This window comes from Dermacentor variabilis, unplaced genomic scaffold, assembly GCF_050947875.1.
Source record: "Dermacentor variabilis isolate Ectoservices unplaced genomic scaffold, ASM5094787v1 scaffold_15, whole genome shotgun sequence".
NCBI classification, from domain to species: Eukaryota; Metazoa; Arthropoda; class Arachnida; order Ixodida; family Ixodidae; genus Dermacentor; species Dermacentor variabilis.
Genome location: NW_027460313.1, coordinates 9,233,614 through 9,247,897, shown reverse-complemented (window position 1 = coordinate 9,247,897; position 14,284 = coordinate 9,233,614).

The window sequence follows — 14,284 nt, the reverse complement described above, 5'->3', positions numbered from 1 at the left end:
GCCCCGGCCTCTGCTCGCCGGCGAACGAGCTCGTTTCCAACATTCACTGCCTGCGAATGATCCGGAGCCATCCCCGGGTGAACCTAGCCAAGTCATGCTCAGCCAACGCGGCCGACAGCGGCTTCTTCCTTTCGGAGCGGTCCCCGTGCAACAAATCCCTGCAGGTCGTCAACATCGAGCTGCAGGAAGGACGGCTCGCCTCGGCTTGCCTGCGCAGACGCGTGGTTCCTGCAGCATACAACTTGCAGCCCAGGCACTCGTTCGTGCTGGTCCACTGGCTGCTGATGGACTGTCGCTCTATCAACTTCGTGGAGCTCTACGAGTGGCACATGTCCCCAAATCAGTTTCTGTTCCGTAACGACTTCCAAGTGAGCCGAAAACTTAGGCGCGCCAAGCTCTGCTACCACCTGCTGGATGACTGCCCGCCTAGGAATCTGACTGACTCGCTCCGCTGCTCGGTGACCGCGCACAACATGCTCGAGACTGGGAGCGTCCGCTTTTCGAGCATCGGCTTTCACGAGGCGAGTGAAATGCCCGACAGGTTCGAGGCGATGCGCGTGCTCGTCTTCCTTGAGAACAGGAGCGACGTGTCCGATGGTGAGGCGCTGATACGCTGCTGTGTCACGCATCGTAGTCAGCGCGAGATCCACGACGACAAGGTGATCAAAGTGGTCGACTTCTGCTATGTGCTGTCCGAACCGGTATCCCGTAGCGTGGTCATCGAGAAGCTCGTCTTCAGCCGCTGTGCACCGGGTAAACACAGTACGCCCCACGTGTTCATGGCACTCACGGTTTCTCGGGCTATCATAGATCGGTGCGAGCTGCTCGGAAAGTTCGAGACGCAGAACTTCGAGGAGAACGACGCAGACATTCCGAACCTATCGAGAGAACTGAGAGTCAGCGCGAACGGGAAGTGTTGCGTTTCGCCTGCGACACGTGGTTTTGCCGGCGCGACTGCGGCGGGGCGGCAGACATTTTGGCCCGATCGTCGTCGCCGCAACACTCATCGCCAGGTGTTTCCAGGCGCGACTGCGGCGATGCGACCGCCTAGGGATCATCCTCGCATTCCAGTCATTGTGCCCGAAACAGGCGATGCCAAAGCAGGGATCTCATTCCAGTCATTGTGCCCGAAACAGGCGATGCCAAAGCAGGGATCTCATTCCAGTCATTGTGCCCGAAACAGGCGATGCCAAAGCAGGGACCATCCTCTCATTACAGTCATTGTGCCCGACCGGCAGCGCTACAACAGGGTGCTACGAGATCGTGCTCGACAGGGTGCTACGAGATCGTGCTCGTCATGGTGCTACGGCATCGCTACGACAGTGTGCGTCACCATTAGCCCATTGTACATTCACGTGCTCGTCTTTTGAGGGGTTCCTTCTTGCCCTCAACTGCGAGAGTATAAAAACAGCTGCCCCCGGACGCCAAAAGGAGGGCTCCGATTTCTTCTGTTGAGTGAAGTGCTCTCCCGTCTCTCTACTTCGGTCAACCTGACCGCCAACTCTTTGCGATGTTAAAATAAACAAGTTGTTTCGTTGTTACCAGTCGACTCTTGCTTTGCCGGGACCTTCGGATGCTTCCAGTTGTACCCCAGGCCGCCAGGCCAACGCTACCCTTGGGGCTTGCGACCCAGGTACAACCACGGGCGTCAGCGCCGAGTTCCCAACAGATCGTACCAGCAGTCGGATCCCAAACATCTGGTTGGCAGCGGTGAGATCACCTCCGACTTCAAACAACTGTCTGCCAGCGGTGAGATCGCGACAACGGAGGCCAGCAGCGAAGAGATGCAGTTGACTGTATGCTGAGCAGCTCAACGACGATCCGGGAGCAGTGCAACGAGCCCTGTGTGACGACTGGTTGCCTGCAGCGGAACGACTGCGCGGAATTCCTGCCTGCGAGGTTTGGTGAGTGCGGGACTTTCTTCTTCTGAGCTTTGCCAGGCTTTTGTTAGAGTCAGAAACAGAGCTGGTAATTGTGGTTGTCGTTGCTGCCGGGTTAGTTTGCGGCAAGACAATAGTAAGCAGTAGAGAAAGCAGCATTCAGAGCAGCCATGGATTTGAAGTCGTTGCGCAAACCGAAATTGTTGGAGCTTGCAAGAGAGTTGGGTCTGGATGTCTCAGACAAACTAAGAAAACCAGAACTGCTAAAGGCTATTCTTGAGTTAGAGGCTGAGGATGACGAGCTGTCGGAATGCCTTGAGACTATTGAGGAGAGGTCAAAAAGACAGGAGCGCGAACTTAAAGAGCAAAAAGAGAAACAGGAGCGCGAACTTAAAGAACAGAAAGAGCGAGAGCAACAAGAGCGTGACCGTCAACACGCTTTGGAAATGAAGCGTCTTGAGGTAGAAATGGAACGCGCTCGTAATGGAAGTCAGGCACACGGTGCAGGAGAACGAGTATTGTTCAAAATGACTGACCTGATGCGGCCGTTTAAGCTTGGAGAGGACATTGGTTTGTTCCTGGTTAACTTTGAGCGAACGTGCGAGAAGCAGGGGTTCTCTCGGGAAACGTGGCCACAGCGCTTGCTCACTTTGTTACCCGGCGAGGCGGCCGACGTAGTCGCTCGCTTGGATAGAGAGGAAGCAGAGGATTTCGACACAGTGAAATCGAGTCTTCTAAAAAAGTACCGGCTGTCTGCGGAAGCGTTCCGTCGGAAGTTTCGGGAAAATGAGAAAGGCAAAAGTGAGTCATATACAGAGTTTGCGTATAGGCTTATGTCGAACATGCAGGAGTGGCTCAAAGAAGAGAAAGCGTTTGGTGACCACGATAAAGTTCTGCAGTGTTTCGGGCTAGAACAGTTTTATAGTCGGTTACCGGAGAACGTGCGATACTGGGTCTTGGATAGGCCAGACGTGAGTACGGTGGCTAGAGCCGCTGAGCTAGCCGAGGAGTTTGTGACGCGTCGAGCTCGCGGAGCTAAGGACGGTCAAAAGGGTGAAATTGGCTCCAAGTCTGAGAGGCCAAGGTTCACGCCCATGAGATTTAAGGGGGACACGCGTAGTGAGGATGCGAGTGAAAGCAATCCGACCAAACGTAAAGAGACGGCAGCCGAAGCCGAACGCAGAAAGCGGTTCGAGATGAGGCGAGCGGGCGTTTGTTATACGTGCCAGAAGCCGGGTCACTTTTCGGCGCAGTGTCCGGAAACAACACCAAAAGTTGTGTTTTTTTCAATAGGCAGCACTGACGAGAACATGAAGCTTCTCGAGCCTTACATGCGAGACCTCCTCGTGAACGGGAAAGAGTGCCGAGTGCTTCGCGATTCCGCAGCTACGATGGATGTAGTTCACCCATCTTACGTAGAACCCCATATGTTCACGGGCGAGTGCGCATGGATCAAGCAAGCCGTGGAAGCTCATAGCGTGTGTCTGCCAGTAGCAAAGGTGCTTATTGAAGGACCTTTCGGAGCGCTTGAGACAGAGGCGGCAGTGTCATCTATGCTGCCACCCCAGTACCCGTACCTATTTTCAAACAGGTCCGATCACCTCCTGCGCGAGAAGGGGCTTTTGTTTGGTGAAGCTAGTGTTCAGGCCTTAACCAGATCGAAGGTTCGGGAGCTCGCTGCAAAGGCGGTAGTTGCGGGGCCAACGTTATCAAACAACGAAAAAGGGTCAGAGGCGCAGCAAGCTGATATTCAGAGCACGCCCGAACTGAATAAACTTGAGTCTGTAACGTTAAAGGCGCCAGATACTGGAGAGGAAACGCCCGACACGGGAAAGTTAGAAGAGCTATCTACTGATTTGCTCATCGCGCCTACGTCAGACGCACTTGAGAGGTTGCTAAAAGTCAGCCGGTCGGCTTTGATAGCCGAGCAAAAAAAGGATGGCAGCCTGGAAAACGTGCGCTGCAATGTCAAAGAAGGTATCGCCAGGAAAACTGCGCGTTTTGTGGAAAGAGGTGGAGTCCTGTACCGGAAGTATCTAGACCGAAGAGGAGTGGAGTTCGATCAGCTGATCGTGCCTCAATGCTATCGTCAGGATCTGTTGCGCTTGTCGCATGGGGGTTCGTGGTCCGGACACCTAGGAGTTAAGAAAACTAAGGACCGTCTCTTGCAAGAGTACTATTGGCCAGGGTGTTTTCGGGACGCAGACCATTTCGTGAGGACATGTGACACTTGTCAGCGGGTGGGCAAACCAGGGGACAAATCGAGGGCGCCGTTGAAATTGGTACCTATCATTACGGAGCCTTTTAGACGGCTCGTTATTGATACTGTGGGACCTCTGCCGGTAACAGCCACGGGGTACAGACACATTTTGACTGTGATCTGCCCAGCGACAAAGTTCCCTGAAGCAGTGCCGCTTAAAGAACTCAGCTCAGTTGAGATAGTTAATGCACTACTGTCCATATTTGCGCGAGTTGGTTTTCCTGCGGAAATCCAATCAGATCAGGGCACAGTGTTTACTAGCGCTTTGACGACAACTTTTCTCGAAAGGTGTGGGGTAAAGCTGTTACACAGCTCAGTGTACCACCCACAGTCGAATTCCGTTGAGAAGCTCCACTCCGTCATGAAGCGCGTGTTGAGAGCTTTGTGTTTTGAACATCAAACTGACTGGGAGCTGTGTCTGCCTGGGGTGATGTTTGCTTTAAGGACCGCGCCGCATGCGGCTACGGGGTTTTCGCCAGCTGAACTGGTGTACGGTCGCTCGCTTCGATCTCCGCTTCGCATGCTTCGAGAATCGTGGGAAGGTAGGGGCGACGACCCAGTCGTGGTGGAGTACGTGCTTAAGCTCCTCGAACGCTTAAGAAGGGCACAGGAGTTGTCAGGTGAAGCAATGACAAAGGCCCAGCAGAGGGCCAAGGTTTATTATGATCGGACAGCCAGGGCCCGTCGTTTTGAGGTTGGCGATGAGGTCATGATATTGCGCACATCGCTAAACAACAAACTAGACGTGCAGTGGGAGGGCCCAGCACGAATTGTTCAGAAACTGTCGGACGTTAACTACGTGGTAAGTCTGCCAGGAAAGCGGAAAGCACAGCAAGTTTACCACTGTAATCTGCTCAAACCTTATAGACAAAGGGAAGCAGTGGTGTGCATGATGGTAAACGTTCCTGAAGAGCTTCCGGTCGAGCTTCCAGGACTAGGCTCAGTGACGAACAGGGAAGACACCGGTCAAGTCATTAGTGACCTTATCAGTAAAGCACCGCTGTCGCCCGAGCAGAAAACCGAACTACACCAGCTATTACAAGAGTTTCAAGGTCTGTTCTCTGAGAGGCCTGGTAGGACTTCTGTACTTACTCATGATATAGAACTTACCTCCCCAGAGCCAGTACGATCCAAGGCGTATCGGGTGTCACCCCGCCAGAGCGATATTATGGAGGCTGAGGTAAAGAAAATGCTACAGCTCGGTGTTATTGAGGCAGGTGAGAGTGATTATACCTCCCCTTTGATTTTAGTTGAGGTACCGGGCAAGGAACCTCGTCCTTGCGTCGACTACCGCAGGCTTAATTCCATCACTAAGGATCAAATTTATCCGATCCCTAACATCGAGGAGCGCCTTGAGAAAGTTAGTAGCGCTCAGTTCATTTCCACCCTAGATCTTGTCAGGGGTTATTGGCAGGTTCCACTTACAGAAGAGGCTAGTAGGTATGCGGCGTTCATTTCACCAATGGGAACATTCCGTCCTAAAGTGTTGAGTTTTGGTTTGAAGAACGCGCCATACTGTTTTTCAAGTCTCATGGATAAAGTGTTGCGGGGACAGCAAGAATTCGCTTTACCGTATCTAGACGACGTAGCGATATTCTCCGCATCCTGGTCTGAGCATATGGCACACTTGCGGGCAGTGCTAACCCGCCTGCGCGAAGCGGGCTTGACAGTCAAGGCTCCTAAGTGCCAGTTAGCACAGGCCGAGGTTGTCTACCTCGGTCACGTGATTGGTCAGGGTCGTCGCCGCCCCTCTGAAATAAAAGTGGCCGCTGTGCGAGACTTTCCGCAACCGCGCACCAAGACCGATATTCGGTCGTTCTTGGGTGTCGCCGGCTACTATCAGAGGTACATCCCTAGGTACTCTGATATCGCGGCTCCCCTGACGGATGCTCTAAGAAAGACAGAGCCTCAAACAGTCGTCTGGGACGAGACCAAGGAAAGAGCTTTTAGCGCCCTAAAGAGTGCCCTAACAAGCCAGCCTGTGCTACGATCGCCAGTCTATACAAAAGGGTTCATTGTTCAGTGCGATGCTAGTGAGCGAGGCATGGGCGTTGTACTGTGCCAACGGGAAAATGGAGAAGTAGAACACCCCGTCCTGTATGCTAGTCGTAAGCTGACCAGTCGTGAGCAGGCGTATAGCGCCACCGAGAAAGAGTGTGCGTGTCTCGTGTGGGCCGTTCAGAAATTGTCATGCTATCTAGCCGGCTCGAGGTTTATCATTGAGACGGATCACTGCCCTCTCCAATGGCTGCAGACCATCTCTCCCAAAAATGGCCGCCTCCTGCGCTGGAGCCTCGCTTTACAACAATATTCCTTTGAGGTGCGTTACAAAAAGGGGAGTCTCAACGGTAACGCCGATGGCTTAAGTCGAAGCCCCTAACGTAGGAATCAGCCTCAAAATTGTTTGTTACTGATGTTTTTCTTCCTGAGGCAGGATTTTTTTTTTACATATTGCTTTTGTTTAGTGTTTCAAAGTGATGATATGCTTTCTAGTGCAATTTTTCAATTTGTGGACGCGTTCTGAGTGATGCTAGACTACTGTAAGGAACTAGGCAGTGGTATAAAAAGGGGAAAGAGCCTGGCAGGGCTTAGTGAGGGTTGTGCCGTGCTTGCTGACTGAGCGGTTGAGTTTCAGCGTAGTTCTAACGCTTGCCGGGAACGAGAACAAAAATGTGAACTCTCCCGAAGTCACTTTGCAGTGTCCCGTGCGAACCTGAACGAGAGAACGAGGCCTTCTCTGTGCGCTGCGCTCAAGAAACGTCGAGGGACGCCCGACTTCGGTTATGAGCATCATCGAGCGACATCCCTCCGGACAGCGGATGCAGTCCCCTGTCCATCGGGATCTCCTTCCCCCGGCGGGGCGGTCTGTTGCGTTTCGCCTGCGACACGTGGTTTTGCCGGCGCGACTGCGGCGGGGCGGCAGACATTTTGGCCCGATCGTCGTCGCCGCAACACTCATCGCCAGGTGTTTCCAGGCGCGACTGCGGCGATGCGACCGCCTAGGGATCATCCTCGCATTCCAGTCATTGTGCCCGAAACAGGCGATGCCAAAGCAGGGATCTCATTCCAGTCATTGTGCCCGAAACAGGCGATGCCAAAGCAGGGATCTCATTCCAGTCATTGTGCCCGAAACAGGCGATGCCAAAGCAGGGACCATCCTCTCATTACAGTCATTGTGCCCGACCGGCAGCGCTACAACAGGGTGCTACGAGATCGTGCTCGACAGGGTGCTACGAGATCGTGCTCGTCATGGTGCTACGGCATCGCTACGACAGTGTGCGTCACCATTAGCCCATTGTACATTCACGTGCTCGTCTTTTGAGGGGTTCCTTCTTGCCCTCAACTGCGAGAGTATAAAAACAGCTGCCCCCGGACGCCAAAAGGAGGGCTCCGATTTCTTCTGTTGAGTGAAGTGCTCTCCCGTCTCTCTACTTCGGTCAACCTGACCGCCAACTCTTTGCGATGTTAAAATAAACAAGTTGTTTCGTTGTTACCAGTCGACTCTTGCTTTGCCGGGACCTTCGGATGCTTCCAGTTGTACCCCAGGCCGCCAGGCCAACGCTACCCTTGGGGCTTGCGACCCAGGTACAACCACGGGCGTCAGCGCCGAGTTCCCAACAGATCGTACCAGCGGTGCGATCCAAACAGAAGACACCGATCGTCTCATGCGCCGCCGCCTCCCCGGGCCTCCAGTTGTCGGTCGCGCCTGATATTTGCCACAATACGACGCTCGCCGAAATTTACATCAGCGGTTATTTGGTGCACGTTGACAACTTAAGAGAGATGGCGATCGAGGAAAATGCGACGCTCAAGGCGCTAACACTCAGCCAGATGTGTCTTCGCGGTGGTGGCGGCTTGGGGCTTGCAGATACCCAGACGGTGAACGGGATGCTGGAGCTGTCGAGCCTCGGCACGGTGATGCAGACGGGACTGCATAATTTCTGGACGGAAGTCGGCAAGAGAGACCTGAGACGCAGTACACAGTTCAGTGGCTGCGATGCTGTGACCGATGACCTGACCGATTGTCTGCAGTGCGGCCCGAAGATCTCGCACGTCCCATTAAAACCACCCGTTTTTCTGCCCCGGTCTGGGTACCAGGAACCCAATCACGGATTCTACTACGGAAACGCCAACATCTCGGGTCTCGTGTTCCTGATGGGTCGAGTGATCTACCGTAACGTTACCGTCCTGCTGTCCACGGTGTTCGCCGAATGGCGCTACCCCCGGGACGCACAGCTGGCCTTCGCCACGCAGACTTTTCAGACCGGGACGCAGCGCAAGAGCTGCAAGAGCCCCAGCCTCTGCTCCCTCATGTTTGCCGGCTGGACGTTCGATCACCGCGCGGCGACCGCCTTAAGTGACATGCTGCGGAAGAGTAGCACCCTCAACCATGTCACGTTCGACGCGGTGTTGCCGCAACCCGGGAATACGCAGAGGACGGCCCGCGAGGCTTAGAAACAAATTACACGATCTAGCCCGTCAGAAGCTACGAGTAGCGCTACCACGCGATGAGCGTGTGCCGCTTTAGCGACGGGGTTCGTCTGGCCGTCCGGTTATACATCTCCCAGATGGCAGCCCCACTACTGAGGAAGGCGCCCGAGAGCGGCTGGCTGCTCGTAAACATGTCCCCACTGGCTGGCCTGACCGAAGCCGAATCGGCTGAAGGCATCACTCGGCGACAACGGTACCAGGACATGAACTTTCTGATAATCGCTGGTGTCGCCAGGACAAACTTGAGTGCTATTGCGACCCAACCACTCGCCAACAGAATGAATTTAAATTCGATAGCTGCATGAAGATGATGTCATAGCGGTGCCGTTATTAAATGTGCAAGATAGGACTGCGGTCATGGGCCCCTGTATACCTCGCTGAGATGAGTGGCCGTTCCAATAGTGCTGGAGATACCTAAGCCGAAGTACTAGCTGTAGACGAAGAGAAACTCAGAACATTAAGTGTGGCGTTTTACTTATGATCATTGTATCGTTCGTCTCCTGTAATGCACGCTAATGAGTTCTTGTTTGCCAAAGGATTGTGGCAACATGCGCTTGAGCTCGGTTGGCTCGCGGCGCTGTGAATGGCACTGGAAAAACCCGTTTCGGGGCTTTGCCTTTTACTGCCATGCTCATATTTGATGACACTATTAGTCATGATTAAGTTGGAAAGCGAACGATTATTGCGTGTAAGTTTGTTGCAATAGTGCTAAATATTCCATAGTATCACCTTCGCTTCTATTCAGTGCTCTTTTTCTCGACAATGTATTTTTAGTGTGCTTTTTGAGCCGTACATAGCAACTGTAGCTGCAGATAAACTTTTTGTTGATATTTTTTACACATTTCTTGGGTTGCCAACATTAATGCTGCATATCGGCCGCAGTGATGAGACTATTTATTCACTTTCTTTTTTCGGGAAAATAACACGTTCTCTTTGTTTAGTGCGCGACATCTATTTTGGCCTTAGCGCGCCGTTCTGCTTGACCTTAACGCGCCAGAATTCTTTTGGTGTGCAGTAACGCAAAGTCTAACTGATAGTTATGATGGTATCGTTAGCAGAGCTGGCAAGATTTTGATACAATCCTTATAGCAATAAGTACACCTGAAGGCATGGTGCCATGAGACTTGAAGTGGGGGCTTTGAAAATGGTATGTAGAGCAATGGGGTTACGTCGACAGAAAGTTACGTTATTAAAAACTTACGAGATGAAAACTATTTGGTTCTACAAACTTGTGATCACAAATAAATACTACTACAGCTATGATTTCCGTGGATTGTACCCAAGTGTCATTCGCATAAAGATAATTCGTAATATGATGCCCAATTGAAGGCGTGCAGTTGTCCACAATCCTATACCAAGGCAAACGCGAAATAATAGGGGGGCATTATTGTTTACGTGTGCAGTGTGAAAAGACAACTTTGCTTACACGCAATAGTTATTCGTGCATATGTAACTTCATTTTTGACGAGCGCTAGAAGTGTCATAATTCGTTCAGTCAATTCAATCCCATGTTTTTTTAGAAGTGCAGTGATACAGAAGTCTAAGCTTTGAACATGCATGATGCACATTTTGGATACAATTTTTCAAGTTTTCTTTTAGTTTTTTTGTTGTTTATATTGTTGCACGTTTAGGTGAAATTTTCTGTATTATATTTTTTTCTGTCCGTTACTATGTATTTCGTTCAGTTCATTTAGTTTTACTGCATTTTCTCATTGCGATTGTACAATTTCCTGCGTTAGATTTATTGTAACTCCCAAATGCACAAGTATATATATTTTATGCTCTATTACTTACATTCTTCCATGTTTCCTTCTATATGATTTTAATTTAGTGCTCCTCCTTGCTTTAGAAAGAGTATATTTAAATATAACAGGAAGTCCCGATACAGTCATCGACTACCGGACATGCTTCTGTATATTATTGTTCTTTATAACCTGTAATCTATTATGAATAAATCAATTCCCATTTCAATTCAATTTCAAAAGTTACAGCGCCATATGTATGTTGACATGTGGGTTTCCTCTCACCCAGTAATCAAAAGCCACAGCAGGAACGTAATTGCCCTATAGTATTTACTGCGGTGACTTGGAAATTGCCAACCCCATAGGTCCAAACCGAGGTGGCAAGAGGAAGCGTACCGTCTTTTTACGTCTCAATTTTGAATCTGCCTGCACATCTACGCTCAGGTGTAAACCAAATATATTTTCTTGTCGTAGGTCACGCACGTTCTTTGAAATCATACGAGGCTAAATGCGAGCGTCTGATGGACGCTATTGGTGTCCTGAAACGGTTAGCGACCGATGGCATTGAGTTTCATACATCAAGCGGCAAAGAACTGTTACATGGGTTCGTCGTACGCTTCACAGGCGACGCCCTTGCAGCAAGTAATATAGTTGGGTTCAAAGAATCGTTTAGTCCGAACGTCTATCGTTCCTGCAGAACGTGTTCCTTGCTGTCAAAAGAGATATCCAACGACCAATACCACTCACAGTGCCCGCTGAGAGGCTAAAATGAGATTGAAAGTCAGCTGAAGACAATTGAAAGCGCTCGAGATGAGAAAGAAAAAAGAAAGAAGAGATTATCGATCGAGTATGGGATCAATGGCATATCAGTGCTGAGAATGTTCTCGCATTTTCGAGTAACTAAAGCAGTCTTGTATGTATCCTATGCATGTTCTTCTAGAAGCGATAATTCCTAGAGAAGGCACTCGGTTAGTGCGCGGCGCCATGAAGAGGGAAGGCATTTATTCGCGACAGCAACTCAATGACGCACTAACAGAGATCAAGTTTCACTTTTCCGTCTCAAAAAGGACCACCCTATGGGGTATTCTAAGCGTGACTTGCAGGCTTATCGCCTCGGCAAGCGGCGCACTCGCTTTGGTTCTGCACTTGGCTCTCGCATTGCAACCGCTGTTTCCACCCAGTCTGAAGAATTTGTGAGATGCCTCGTGCTTTCGGCTCAAATAAATCAAGTGTTGTTTGTCAACGATTGCCAACGCTGATACAATCTGCGATCTAGAAGAACTCATAGCAGAGCATCACCAACTATATTGTTTGTGCCATGGCGTTGATGCCCTCACCGATTCCGTGAAGTCGATAGCTACAATGACGCATTGCAGGTGTTGAGCTGTGCGTAAGCACGCAATACGTGCCGTTCCGTACATGGAGAGAGTAGCCAGTGAATTAATGAAAGCTTGTCTTTATCTTTTGCTTACTAGCTCAACTATAAACCGCATTCTCTATTCATAGAATAGATACCAAGCTCACGTTATGCTGTCACAGTGCAGTGTTTAATAGTTTTCACATGTACAAGATTAGAATTGAACGTTCATTTTTCTAATTAGCTATTTACTGGCGCACATCAGCGTATACTATCCAAGCAGCCGCCACGCCCATAAATACGGTACAGCAAATATTATCTCCTTTTAGCTTTTTCTTTAATGGTTTCTGACGATCAGAAACGCATCTTACAGAGCAGGAGAATGCCGCATCAAGTAAACTCCTCTCTTTCACCTTCACTAAGCGTTAGGAAGGTCGCCAGTCACGGATGGCAAGCGTGAGCGGTTAGCGTGAAAGCGCACCACGCCTAAAATAAGCGTGCAAAAAATAGCCTTCACTCCCGCTTCGCAAGCGTTACGCATCCCGCGAGTCATGCTTAATTTTTAGCGTGAAAGCACACCACACTTCCAACAAGCGTGCGAAAAGATCGCCGACACCCACGCTTGCTGAGCGTGAACAATTTTAGAGTGTCGAAAAAATCACCGCCCCTTCCAGCCCGTGAAGATGCTCGAACCGCGAAGCTGTGTTATTTACACCGAGTGTTGCACCATGCAAGTCAAACTTCGCAAGCAATCTATTTTGCAAATCTTTTGTTTCACCATTCTTTCACCTCATTTTCGCTTTTGCTTGCTTCGCGTGAGGCGCAGGCTTGCTTTGAGAGGGCTTTATTTATTTATTTATTTATTTATTTATTTATTTATTTATTTATTTATTTATTTATTTATTGCGCGTTAGGCAGGCCCTACGACGATGAGCCCGTTCACGAGCCAACTCTCGCTTACGCCCACGGTAGGCAGCTTCTTCCGCAGGACTATGCAATACACGTGGTCTTGCTATAGTTGTAGCTGGGATGGCATTCTTTACTTGTTTTATTTATTTACAGCATACTGCAGACCCTAATTGGGTCCTAGCAGGAGGGGCAACATAAAAAGAACGACAATAATAACTGCAAAAAGCACAGGAAATTACATTGCAGCCATGAGAATATATAAACAATGACATATAGCAAGAACAGAAAACAATAACTCTGCAACTGTCAATATGTAATTTTGTCCAAGGCATCAATACTGGCTAGTAGATCAGTCGGGAGTGAATTCCATTGAGTGATTGTGCGCGGAAGGAAAGAGTATTTAAAAACATTGACTCTAGCGTTGTACGGTGTTAGGGATTCCGTGTGATTATTTCTTGTTAGGCGTGTTGTGCTGGACTTAATAAATGGAGCAGGTCTCATGGAGTGTTTGTTATTTTTGATTAAGAAAGTAACTTCAAACTTTGAATTTTTCTTCGTATTTCCAGTGTCTGTATGTTATGTTGTGCCATGAGAGTGGTGGGGGAGTCAGTAGAGCGGTATTTGTTAAAAATAAATCCAACAGATTTACGCTGGATCATTTCCAACGCCTCAATGTTATGTTTTGTGTAAGGGTCCCAGACGGTGCATGCATATTCGAGTTTAGGTCTGGTGATTGAGGTGTAGGCTAAGAGCTTTGCGCTAGTAGGGGCAGCTTTTAATTTGTGCCTGAGGAGGCAAATTTTCTTAAAAGCTGACGTGCATATGTTTGAGATATGCTTATTCCAACTAAGATTATTGGTTATAGTAACACCTAGGTAAGTGTATTCATTAACTTCTTCGAGCGGGTGAGATGGAAGGTTATATGAAAATGATAGGCTACTCTTTTTGTTGGAAACTTTCATGAAGACTGTTTTATCATTGTTAAGTTTCATGTCCCATCGATTGCACCAAGAATGAATGTTCTGAAGGTTAGAATTAAGGATGACTTGATCTTCAGAAGACCTAATATCATTAAACAATACACAGTCGTCGGCAAAAAGCCTAATCTGCACTGGTTCACTAATCATATCAACAATGTCATTTATGTAGATTAAGAAGAGTAATGGTCCCAGCACACTTCCCTGCGAACGCCAGAAGTGACTGTGAGGTGGCTGGAACAATGAGGATCAATACTGACGAACTGTGTTCGGTTAGAAAGGTAAGCAGACACCCAGTTAATAATGAAAGAAGGAAGCCCAGTAGATTCAAGCTTACATATTAGTTTGTCATGTGGAACCAGGTCAAACGCTTTCTTAAAATCTAGAAAAATAACGACAGTCTGCCCGAACCCGTTTAGTGCATCAGCAAAGCAATGAACTACAGATGTTAGTTGGGTGACTGTTGAAAGTCCCTTTCCAAATCCGTGTTGAAATGGAGACAGAATGTCTCCGTCACTTAGAAAGGGAGTTATATAGGTGGCTACAATGTGCTCAAGAAGTTTACAAGAAGAAGCAGTAAGGGATATTGGATGAAAATTTGTAACAGATGATGCGATACCTTTCTTAAGTATTGGCACAATCCGCGCAACTCTCCAATCTGAAGGAAC